This window comes from Juglans microcarpa x Juglans regia, chromosome 1D (assembly GCF_004785595.1).
Source record: "Juglans microcarpa x Juglans regia isolate MS1-56 chromosome 1D, Jm3101_v1.0, whole genome shotgun sequence".
Taxonomy (NCBI): Eukaryota; Viridiplantae; Streptophyta; class Magnoliopsida; order Fagales; family Juglandaceae; genus Juglans; species Juglans microcarpa x Juglans regia.
The window spans coordinates 12621-25757 of NC_054594.1; the positions used below are offsets into that span (position 1 = coordinate 12621).

General features: G+C 30.6%; 1 long non-coding RNA gene across 1 annotated transcript; it reads right to left on the reverse strand.

The window, feature by feature from the left end:
* Positions 1-1636: 1636 nt before the first annotated feature.
* LOC121268866 lies at positions 1637-2434 on the reverse strand. The gene is made up of 2 exons (XR_005941271.1): positions 2404-2434; positions 1637-1987 (listed from the first exon to the last, which is right to left on the reverse strand). It is a non-coding gene; the product is annotated as an uncharacterized LOC121268866 (long non-coding RNA).
* Positions 2435-13137: the final 10703 nt, after the last annotated feature.

Below are 13137 nucleotides of genomic sequence, written 5' to 3' on the forward strand. Positions count from 1 at the left end.
AGAATTATACACTTTTATTGGTGATGTTATGATTTGAGTACCTCTTTGGTTGTACTTAATAACTTCAAAAGAGAGATATTCTTCATAAACAATTTCCTTAATCCATTGATTAGTAGTCTTTTTTATGGTTGATAATTGGTTTAATTTATAGATTTCAAACCATGTAAAGAAATGTATATTAATTTACATTTCTTCTAAGTACTCATAATATTTCTCTTGAATTTAATATCGTTCCATTTTTGTAAAAGTTGAGAAGAATAATAATCTCTTTTGATTATTTTCTTTTTTCATATAATCATGTTTAAGATATTCTTTATTAATCTTGAAATCTTCCTTACTAAGGGTATATATTTGAGCATCATCTCCAATTACTTGTGAATATGTTAGAAAAGAGAGTTATTTTACTTGTTTAGGATTATAAGAGGTAGATGTTATACTAATATTAACAATATATACATGTGTGTCAATAATGTTTTCAGGAATAATTCTGGGGATTTGGGTGTCCAGATTCTAGGATCTGGTGTCTAAGTTCTAGGATCTATTCTAAAAGGTTGAAGTAAGAACATATGTGAGTATGTGGTAACTAGAGGATGCTAGTGAAGGATAATGTGAAAACGATTTTCTAAAAGATTGAAAGGCTATTTGGACTTATCCGTCCGTCTTTTGGTCTATGTATTTTAAATCATCTATATCATTGTTTTCTATTTTAGGTAATGGAGTTATATTATCTAACTTCCATTCATTAGGAAAATAATTTGATTCCACTGAATCTGTTTAGGAATCTGTATACTAAAGTTTGGTGTGCTAGATTATAATAATAATGTGTAATATTTTGAACTGATAATGAGAGCAAGTGGTTCTAGTATTGTTTTCATAAATTTATAATAGATCCTATATACTATGGTTAAAGGGTGTGATCATTGCATCATATGATAACTACTTGTTTTAATATTTAATGTTAAAGAATGTAGAATATTAGTATCAAATAATGAAATGGAATAATTAGGATAACAATTGAAATAAACTGGGTCTTGGAACATACTAGATTCTACCATACCAAGTAATTAGTCATGAAATTTGTAATGTTTTCTGTCTCTTAGACAGAGTAGTACTGAGCATTTAATCCTGTAACACCCCGACCCTGAGGGTCTGGAGAGTTAACTCACATAACCTAAATATCAACTCCAACAATACTAATATATTTCCAAAACCAAGAATATATCTTTCCAAATCTTCAAAACAACATAAATACTTCAATTTAATAAACCTACCCACATATCAAATCCTCAATATCAAAACCCAAATAAAATATCAACTTTTCTTCATGTCTCAAATAACAAACTAGAATAAAATAAAAATTGACATAAGTCCCATAAGCTATCTAAATCAATTGAAATCAACAATAAATAAATAACATCCAGCAGCAGTACTAATATTGCCAGATACCCAAAACTATTCATAGATAATCTTGCCCACAGACTCTGATATTGATCCCCAGCTAAACCATCAATGTTATCTGAATATATTATAAAGAGTAAGGGGTGAGTTATCAACAACTCAGCAAGCAGAGAGCATATACTAGCATGTAAACATGAGCATTTATAACGTTGATATGCTAAACAAAACATTTTCTTCCAGAATGTAGAAACACCTATTTTACTTTCGAAATGCAAAAACCAAAACTTGGTGCAAAACATCATAGTGAAATTTCTAGAAAGACAAACTTATTCCCCAAAAAGAAAATCCATTGGCATATCCAAACTGAAACATTATATTTATATCATCTTAGAGCATCATATCTGAACTAATACCATGTTTAATCCCCGTGGTAGGGTTATAAACCACCATTATACCCGTGGCTAGGCTATATACTATGTTTCACCCACGTGGTAGGATTATAAACCACTATTATACTCATGACTGGGCCGTATTCCATGTTTCACTCCCGTGGTAGGGTTATAAACCATCATTATACCCGTGGCTGGGCCTTAACAGAAAACAAAACGGAATATCATCGGAATCAGATCACATTCATATACAGAATCGAAACTTCATGCCAAGGTTTTCAAATGACACATCATATCAAAACAAAGTATTGAATAGCTTCAAGTCATTTCATATGTTCGAAATAAACAAAATTAAAATATTTTCATTTATTCATAACAAAACTTTTAGATTTTTCATATTCGCTCTTTTGCATAGTTCATAAACAAAATGTACAAAATCGGCTCATGTTTACACCAGTCATGACAGAAAATACTTTCTCTGATATAGAATTTATGCATATGCAGAATAAATATTTGAGGTCGTTTTCAGATTTTATTTCAAAAATAAACATGCTTATTTCAAAGACAACCTCATTTCATTTCTTTTATGTGAAACTAGTATATGAACCCCGCTTACTTGACTTCCGCGTATTATCAATGCCTTGAGTCGGAACTCTAGTAGTAACACCACCTAAACAAAACATATACCCAACATTTAATAAACCAATTTAGAAAGCTACTAATTATTGTGTAATAATCCAAAACAGCCCATTTTTAACTCAATAACTCTCATAAAATTAAACCCGAACAACCCCCATCCTCAAACCATTAGCATTTAACTCCAATACAGCCACTAACATCTCCACCCAATAGCCAAACTCAATCCATACAGCCACCTTTTACCAGCACCAAACCAACCATAAAACATCTCCCAAAATCAACTACAGCAACTCCTATGTTTAAAACATAATACAAACAACACGTCAATTCCAACCTTCAATGTAAAACTTCAACGCAACCATCATATATTTTTTAATCATTCAACATTTCAAGGCTTGAGTATCTGCGCCACTCATAATACACCCAACACAACCAGCTCAAACACCCATTACACACATAGTCAATAAACCACCCCAAGCAGCCATCAATCACTTCCATACGCCACACACAGCGACCCAAAACACCACACTTTAACATAAATAATTAAAATAACCAAACTTAAAATCACATAAAAAAAATCTCCCTTTTACTAAGCGATGAATAAAAGAGAAGGAGAGAGTAATGTGGCTTACCGGCGTTGGATTCTACGACAACAACTGACAGACACAAAGGGCACTGCTCTATGGGAAAAAATCTGTGAAGACAAGAAAAAAAAAATAAACTGAGTGTGTGCACAGTGAACTGGAACAAAGAGGGTGTGCGCGAAATAAATAGCGGGTAAAATGAAAATATCAAGACTGAAATTTGACGGTGGAAGGAAGGATTTTTTTTTACCAAAACTAGCACTTCTAGTCCGAGACTCAATAGCAACACTAGAGTCTTGAGACCCACGAGTCAACTGTACAAAGCAAACACCCAAGAAAGTCACGAAGCAATGGGAGAGGCAAGGGAAACAGAAAGAGAGGAAGGAAGAGAGATATGGCTCACCGTTGCGGAACCAGCCAACGACGACGAGGTTTTGAGGACCCACGGAGAGAATGCAGCGCCAGCCAAGGATTAAACAAAAAAAAAAATTTGTGTAAAGGGAGAGTCTGAGTGTTTCAAATGTGGTGAGGAAATTTCCGTGTGAGAAACTGAAAAGAAAAACCGTAGAAACGTGGGAAGGGGCACACAGGATGGGAGGTTTGTAGAACTGCAACGCAAAGGAAAACAGAATCTCACGGAGAAGAGAAACAGTGCAACAGAAAAGGGGAAAAAGCACTCACCAAACGACGCCGTTCGAGCCTCCCTTCAAGTGATCACCATGGGTCGGGCTTCGTGCAATCGGGCTGGCTTCAACGGAACCTGGGCTTAGAGCCTGAGTGTTACAAATCCACTTCTAGTGAGTGGTTTTATAGCAATTTATACTAATCCAATACATATGAAATAATATTTCTATTTCGTATAATGTTTAATAGCATCTTTGGTTAATAATTGTAATGTTTCATAATCATTGTTTAAACTAATAGTTTTCTCTACAGTTTTAATAGTATAATTAGTAAGAAATGATAATTTTGAAGAAAAAGTAGATTGTTTATAGATTTGATTTTTTTGAAACATTAGGAATTGTCCAATCTTGTAAATTTCTTTCTATGTTTAATATATTATAATCTTCTTGATTGATGTTATCAGGCTCTATAGGTATACTAGCAGATGATTTAAATTTGAATAAACAATTCATTGAGACAAAATCTTTGAGCAAGGATTTCTTATATTAAGATCTTGTGGGAACACCACCAGGATCATCCTTAAAGCTCTTTAGCATAAATGGGCTGACCAACAGATTTTCATGGCTTATTGTCTATCGTTGTTAAAAATCTATATCAGTAAATTTTTTACTCTTCTTTTCATATAAAGTAAGGATACTCAAATGATTCCTTATACTTTTAATTTCTTTTCTTAAGAAATTACAATAATCATTTCATTCTTCGATTGTTGTTTCTGCACTTTCAAATACTATATATCTGTTAATAATTGCTTCCTTATCTTATTTCATTAGTTGTTGTTTTTCATTAAGATCATAATCCATCATTACTTTTAATTCAAGTCTTGTATTATAATCTAAATATCTTAAATCATATAAATCTCAATAACCAACACTAAGAGCAAAATAATATTCTATAAAAATAATAGACACCATAACAACAATAAAATAAATACTATTATATTTTCTTAGAATAAATTGATAAAATTAATGATCCACAAGAAAGAAAAGATTATTTAATAAAATTAAAAGATACTTTTACAAATCATACTACTTCAGTATACCGGCACTTTATAATTTTTCAGAATAGTAAGTAGATTTAAATAGAAAAATAAAAAGTTACACTACAAGACTTACAACAAGAGATTAATGACATAAAACAAGAAGTTAAAAATCTCAAAACATCTAATCTTAAATTAGAAGTTTCAAATGAACAATTATTATAAGAAATTATATTATTAAAAATAAATAAAAATATCAACACCCCTAGCAAAGAATAAGGAGAATGCTCGACAAAAGTTATTAAGGAAGAAACAGATAATTTTATCAATATCATTGACATGATAAATTCTCAAAAATGGTATACTGAAGTAACAATTTCTATTAATCAATAATTTTCTTTTACAACAATTGATATATTAGACACATGAGAAGATATAAAATGTATCCAAGAAGGATTAATTCCTTCCAAGCATTTTGAAAAAACAAAGAAATATTATCTCAAGCCAATAGAATAAAATTAACTATAAACTATAAATAATTTAATGTACATATATGTAATAATGAATCTGCTTTAAAACATCATTTACTTTTGTAAAAAAAATTAATAACAAAATAATATCAAGAAATCCATTTCTTGTTTTACTTTACCATTTTTCTGTAACATAAGAAGAGATTTTTACAAAAATACTTGGGTAAGAAATCCAATTTAAATTCTTAATTCCTCCTGTTTTAAAAGAAATAAATTTCCTAAAGGAAATTTCATTAACAAAAAAAAATTAATTTTCTAAAGAAAAAAAAAAGATTAAAAAAAAAAAGAAAAACATATAAGTATCTTAAAACAAGAAGTAAAATACAAAAGAATTGAAAAACAATTAAAAAATCCATTATTAATCCAAAAAATTAATAATTTTAAAAATATAGTTGAAAAATAAGTATGCTTTAGCTTGCCTAAGGCTTTTTGGAGTAGAAAACAACATTTAGTTGAATTGTCTTATGAAAAAGAATTTTTTGAGAAAAATATTCTTATTAAAACCAGACCAATCCAAATGAACAATGAATTATTAGAATTTTGTAAAAAAATAAATTAATGTTTTATTAACAAAAGGATTAATAAGGAAAAGAAAATCACCATAGAGTTGTGTTGCCTTCTTTGTTAAAACAAAAAACAAAATTAGAACGAAAAGTTCTTCGATTAGTTATAAACTATAAACTATTAAATAAAATATTACAATAGATTATGTATCCAATTCTCAATAAGAAAGATTTATTATTTTGCATTTATAATGCAACTGTATTTTCAAAAATTAACATAAAGAATGGATTTTGAAAAATCCAAATTGCTGAAAAAGACCGGTATAAAACAACATTCATAATCTTATTTGGACATTATGAATAGAATATTATGTCATTTTGATTAGAAAATGTCCCTAGTGAATTCCAAAATATTATGAATGAAATATGTATTCCTTTCACTCACTTTTCAATAGTTTATATAGATAATGTATTAATCTTTTCCTCATCTATTGAAAAACACTAGAAACATTTAAATATTTTTGTTCAAGTTATTAAACAAAATGGATTAATTGTTTCATCACCAAAAATAAATTTATTCCAAAATAAAATTAGGTTCCTTGAACATGATATCTATCAAGGAATTGTTACATCAATTAATAGAGCAATAAAATTTGCTAATAAATCTTCTGATGAAATAAAAGATAAGCAACAATTACAAAGATTCTTGGGAAGCCTTAATTATGTTGTAGATTTTTATCAATATCTTGGGCCATTATATAAACCAGTATTCAAAAAGTTAAAAAAGAATCTACTTCAATGGACAGAAAAACATACAAATATTATAAAACAAATAAGGTCTCATATTAAGAAATTATCATGCTCAAGACTTTCATCTCCTCATACTTTTAAAATCGTTGAAACAGATGTCTCTGATCTTGATTATGGAAGAATTATGAAGCAAAAATTATTGACTGTCCAAAAGAATTATAGTATTATTAAAAAAGAAATTTTAGTTATTGTATTAAATATTTCTAAATTTTAAGATGATTTGTTGAATCAAAAGTTTTTACTCTGAATAGATTGCAAATCAGACAAGGAAGTTTTGATTAAAGATGTAAAAAACCTGACTCCTAAACAAATATTTGCTAGATAGCAAGTTATATTAAGTATTTTTTATTTTGACATTGAATATATTAAAGAAAATTCTAATTCTCTTCCTGACTTTCTATCCTGAAAATTCTTATAGGGAAGATCATGACATTCTCAAAGTCAAGAGTAAAGTCTAAATCTTCTTACGCTAGACCACCATCTCCTCTCTATCCATCACATTGTTCTTCTATAACTCCAAAACCATACACGATATTGGAAACATTACCGCAAAATGTTAGTTCATCTTACAACTCATTCTCACCATTATCCTCTAAAAAATTACCAACATATTCAAAATCTGTTTCTCCATCTTCTACTCTTCCTCAAATTATTAATCCTCCACTCTTATCTCAATTTTCTGCATCCTCTATTATCATTAAAACTCACTGGCATCCAATCTTCCCCATTGAGTTTGAAATCCAACACATATCTGATGTACAAAAATTACTTAATGTCTTTCTTTTGCTAAATTAACATTACATCCCACAAAATATTAAGAAAACATTCATATTAGTGGACACAGACTCAATTATTCTTTTTGAGATCTCTTGTTCTCTTCAAACTCAACATTCTCCAACTAAATTTTCAATTATTGTCTTTTATAAAGTCACCATTAAATAAGTCCTCACCTTAGAACAATGGGAAAAAATCTTTATTTAACAATGAAGTTTTCTCACATTTATGATCCGTCATATTATGATTATTACGATTATCAGCAGGCATGAAAAATAATATTTTTAAAACAAAACAAAAATTTGCGCTATTCCTAGATCCTCCATTTCGACAAATTATAAGAGATCTGTACACTCTCACGATGCTTTTTATTATGGTGAGATTGTTATGGACCTGAATCTCTCTTCCTTCCTCTCCCTCTCTAATAAAGTTTTAGTATTACCTCATTACAAAATGATTATCCACTCTCATTAAAACATTGTCCCTCACTTCTTCTTTTCTTTCTCAAAACAAAATTAAATTGGATCATGAATTAAGAATATGTTATCAAACCACATTTTTCTTTTCAATACTATTATAGTTTTAGCTTGCCAAATCTCTGTCTAGTGGTGAGAAAAATATAATTATGATCACGTCATAAAAATGTTTTAAAAAATTACCAAAACTTCTAAAGTTCTAGTCTAGCGGAGTAGATTTCAAGCTCAATAATAAATACTTGAAGAAATTAGCCGAGGTGATGTCACATGTCTCAGCTAATGATGATGAAGAAGACCCATTGCACCACGTCAGCTTATCTCCATCACAACAGACCACATCATCACCAGCTCAAGCCTCTCCTTCTTAAGCTTAACAAGCCTCTCATTCTCAAGTTCAATAGACTTGTTCTTCTCATGACAGCTCATCTTATCATCCAGTACATCTAGTAAACTCTCAAGATCTATTTGACCTGGAACTTGCAGATTATAACCCTCAGATTATCATGTGATTCGAGAAGACAAAACCCAGAAGTATTATTGATGTCAGAAGCATTATCTCTTCATATCCACTACCGCATAAAAACAAACAATTTTGGACATTATCAGAATACTGTTCAATTACTATTCAATTACACTCATCCAGCAACATTATTGATTCTACTATCTGCCAACGCTTAAAAACAAAATTTTAGGGCATCCATTATTGATTACTATGTCAAAAATTATTGTTCTAGTGTCTATAAAATGGAGTTTGTAAACAAAGAAATGCATTCAGAAAAATCTGATTTGAAGTCATTCCCTTCTCTTAGCCCTTACTTCCAAAATACTTTCTCTATAAAACTTCCTTCATGTCTTTTACTTCCAATCCTTCTGAGAACTAATCTCTTTGTAAGTATTATATTTTTAATAAAGTCAAGTTTATCAATTATGATTTCTATCTTTTATATATATAATTAATAATTCATGCATATGGTCAGTTATTCCGCTTGTATATATTGTATCATGTATATGGTTGGATATACCACCTATTATAATATTATAAATTAATATATATATGTCTAATATATATTACTTGGGATGTGTTATTGGTATTAGATCCATTGACTATTGATATTAGTATTTATTTTATTGTTGTTATGATGTCTCTTATTTTTAACATGTTATTGGTATATTAACATGTCACATAAATTATAACATGTTATATATTTATGTTAGACAATAAATTATAATACTACTAATAATATATATTTATTAATACACCACCATCTCATACTACAATACTAATACCGTGTGAAATTAATAATTGGTAATATTGTAATAGTACTTCTAGGGCTGCAACCCGATCAACTCCAACCGGCTTTGGACCCGGCCCGACCCAAACAAACCGGCTCGACCTGATACTATACAGGTCGGGTTTTCGATTTTTGTTTTTATATGAACGTTGGTATCTGGCAGGATTATTGCATGCAACACAGGTCAGTAAGATCTGAAAAATATAAAGATGAACTTATTATATACAGGAGGTAATCCCAGTTATTGACATAAACCAGATGAATAAAAACAAATAAACCAGAAGAACTAGAATATTAATTCTTCCAAGAAAGAAGTAAAGGTGCAAAGGCATGATGTGAATTAAAAAGAAGCATACACAAAGAACTATTTAGGCCTATCACATTGCATTCAAATCCTAATTAGTAATCACCTTAGGTCCTTCCTTAGAACTAATAAAAAAAATATACAAAAGCCATCTATTACAAAAACTATCTAAATTACAAAAATATGAACATCAATTGATAAAGGACTAAGGGGCATCCAACGATTAATTACAGTAGCTTCCCATATTTTCTTCTATATCTGTCATTATGAAAAAGTCTAACACCAAATTAATAATAGAACATCAAATAATTCAAGGCAACACAAAGTGGTTTAGTTTCTCTAACGAAAGAGTGAAAATGAAAAGCATACCATCATGTAGACCATAAGCCTTGAGTTACTCCTTCTCAACATAAGTAAAACTTGATTTTGGATCAAACTCTAAAAAAATGCATGATAATTATTAAATGATATAAAAATAAACATTATGAAAAAGTTTAATAAATATGTAAATAAGAAATAAATTTATTATCCAATTCCGCCTCAAAACTTTCAATATTATCTAAGGAGGCACGAAGATCAATGGGTATTGGATCCCTCAACCAATTTTGTGTACAAACGAGTGCCTCGACTGTTCTTGGAGATAGTGAACTACGAAATGGGTCAAGCACCTGACCCTCTGCACTGAAGGCTGACTCAGAAGAAACAGTAGAAACGGGAATGGCCATCACATCCCGTGCAACTCTTGCCAAAATAGGATACTTTACTTCATTGATCTTCCACCAATCTAAAATATCAAAATTTGGAGCTCGTATCTCACAACTATGTTCCAAGTATTGATCGATCTCCGATTTGTTCATCAAATTAGATTCAATTATTTCTTACTCATACTCAACCCAAAAATTCTGTTGAGAATCAGAATCAATCATACTAGGATTAACTGAGGAATGAGGCTCAGAATAGGAAACTCCACTTGAACTCCCATACACAACACTATATTCTCCATAAATGTCAATCATCAATTGTTTCATTTTTGCCATCATTTCTTCGACTAAATTACCACCATATATTTTTTTGAACAAAAAAATGCAAAAGATTAAATTTGCATCTTCGATCAAGAACAACAACAATAAATATCATCAAGTTAGTCTTCTCGATTGATCCCTAATATTTATTATACTTAATCTTCATGTTCGCCGCCATACATTTCAACACTGCATCATTACTTTGACACATTTTTTACAAATGTGATTGGATGCCACAAAACTCTTGGAAATATGCATTAGATGTGATACACAAAGAGCCAGAAAGTCTTACAGTAGCATCATAAAAAATCTTCAAAAACTTTATCAATACTCTAACTCTCTTCCAATCACTAGAGTTTGGAGGACTTAAGTTCACACTATGACAATAATGAAAAAAAAATATCATCCTTCTCCAATCGCAGAAATGGTTTTTTAAATGCTTCTGCAACTTCTAGCATTATATAAGTCGAATTCCATCTTGTGGAAACATCAAGGCATACCAATTTTGCACAACCAATTTTCTCATTCTCTATACACTTTTTGAATTTATCCATTCTTGCGGGAGATGATCTAACATACCTAATCGCATTGCGCACCCTTGTGATTGAATCATCACAATCTTTGAGCCCATCATTCACGATGAGGTTCATAATATGGGCACAAACTTAATGTGAATATACTTCTCTTCTAACAAATGACCTCCTACGAACTTCCTCAAATACTCAATGTCAACATCGTTTGAGGAAGCATTGTCAACTGTAACAGTAATGACCTTGTCAATACCCCAATCTTGTAGACAAGAATCTACATACTTTCCAATAGTTTCTCCTTTGTAATTAGGGATAATGCAAAAGTTTAAAATTCTTTTGTGTAGTTTCTATTCACAGTTAATAAAATATGCAGTAAGACACATATAATTTAAGTTTTCAATCGACGTCCATATGTTAGTGGTTAAATTAACCCGCCCAACTGTCTTAAATATTTTCCTTAACTTCTCATTCTCTATTTTAAATAGTTTAATATAGTCTCTCGCTGCAATAGTTCGAGATGGCACTTGGAACCTTGGTTCAAGTGATCTACATACTTTCCTAAATCCCTGGGCTTCTACTATCCTAAATGGAAGCTCATTACAAATTATCATTTCAGCAATTGTCATTCGTACATTTTCTGAATCAAACTTATGTGCATTTGTCGAGTTATTGACATCACTATCTCTAATTCCCTCAAGAGCCCCCTCATAACTCATAGTCTGTTGATCCGTAAGTCCGATTCTATGAGGATGTTGCTTACAAGTACCAAGATGCTGTAGCATACTTGATGTACCATGTCTTTTAGGATGACAAGAGTAAATCTTGTGACAATAATTATACTTTGCTTTTTGGTCATTTAAAGGACATCCATCTATTTTAGTGAAATGGTCCCACACTACCGATAGGTCTTTAGTTGCCCTCCTTTTACAAGGAGGGACTGGGAGACTTGTGTCATTAGACAAGTTAATATTTGAAGTCATTTGTGATCGGTTTTCCAAAAGAGTAGCAGTCTCATTATCTCTTAAATTTGTATGAGTGTCACTTTCGAAGCAATTCATATATGAGCTGACATATGATATAACATATATAAATCAAGATATTAAGATATGAATTGAAAATTACTTTATTTTTATGATTTAAAGAAACTCAAAAGAAAGAAAAACTACTATCACTCACATATATTTTTCATTATTAATATGATTAAATAACAATTATAGTTTGGACTAAAAAAGACAAGATGCAAATGCCAATGCGCATACAAAGTCAAGCTCTCTCATTATTATGCCTTTGTTTCATAGAACTTTGTAAACTTTAGACAATAAACTATTACTACTACAGCGAACATTGAACAAACTCAAACTATTCTTGTTTGAGTTTTGTAGGTATCATCTCACTCCCACACCATTGATCCTATGTTAATGAGATGTTTTGTCTGGTTAGCATATAATATTCTCCATTCTTATCCAAAAACTTAGTAGAGGAAAAATGATTTTGGTGAAGGTGAGGTGGCAGTCTTACGTTGAAATGAAAATATTTAAGGAAAGGTGGAGTAATGCTACAAAGGAGGACAAATGTTGTGTTGATCCATATGGAAAATCAGTGAACCAAATCAAGAATTGATTTAGTAATCAAACAGACGTTACCAACATCAACATGCATACAAATTCAATTCTGTGGTTCTTACTTCTTTCTGCAAAAGATGTGGATACAGACTATATATTGACAAGTATTTTGGGCTTAACAAGGAAGGAATGAAGGAGCCAGCTTTGAGTCGGTAAAAGCTTTTCATTCATCTGTTTGACATGGCCAGGCCAGCAGGAGTTACCCATTTCTGCTGTCCAATTTTGCTTGCGTTTGTTAACCACAAATCTATTCAACCTATCCAGTAAGTTCTTCAAGGGGTATATTTTCCTTCATAAAGGAACTTCTGATTTAGTATGTATTGTTTGTGCCAAACAAATAATATTTAAGTAGTGGAAGTTTCTAATTTATATTTACATGCCTGAGGAACCACAAATTCAGAATATACATAACACCAAAATAGTTGTAATCCGTGGGGAATATAAGAAACAGAACTACGAAAAAGCCCATCAAAAGCAAATATAGCATTTCAACAAGATTCAATGTCTAGACCCGTTTCATTTTCTTAGCATCTTTTTTTAAATAAACCTAGAAAATATAAGTTGATTTCGTACGAAGATTCAAGTACCAATGCTCGATTAAATA